Here is a 609-nt window from a genome sequence, read left to right on the forward strand (position 1 = left end):
CGGTGTATGTTCGATTCGTCCATGTGCCCCTTCCACTCGAAGCCTGCCAAGAGCCGCTCCTTGTCTGTGCCCCATGCACCATGCTTCTTGCACCGGCGATCACTCCCCGCCCTCGTCAGTGTCCGGGTGTCACAGCGGTGCGGGACGGTGGTTCTTGCTTCGACAAGTTAGTTTCTTTTAATTTCTTCTTTTTTTAAACGTATGTAATGTGTAGGATTGGGTAGCTTTGTTTGTTGATATATGGTTGAGATTGGTCTGCTGTTGAGTTCTGTGTGATCTCTGTGCTGTGTGCATTGAGGAAGAAGATGAGGAAGAATACGTCGAGGCACTGAAACGGATGTCGATATCCGTCGACAGATGTCGACATCCGTTTCTTATTTTTATTTTTTTAGTTTATTTTATAAGTAATTATATGTCAAAAATATATTTAAAAATAATACATCAAAACATATAAATTCTATTATTAAAATATCTGAAAATTAATATAAAAAGTAAACTAATAAAAACAAATCTTAAAAAATAAAACTAATAGAATAAAAATCTAATAAAAACAAATCTTAAAATATAAATTTTAAAAAAATAAAACTAATAAAAACAAATCTAAAAAAT

Source organism: Vigna radiata, chromosome 2, assembly GCF_000741045.1.
Source record: "Vigna radiata var. radiata cultivar VC1973A chromosome 2, Vradiata_ver6, whole genome shotgun sequence".
NCBI lineage: Eukaryota > Viridiplantae > Streptophyta > Magnoliopsida > Fabales > Fabaceae > Vigna > Vigna radiata.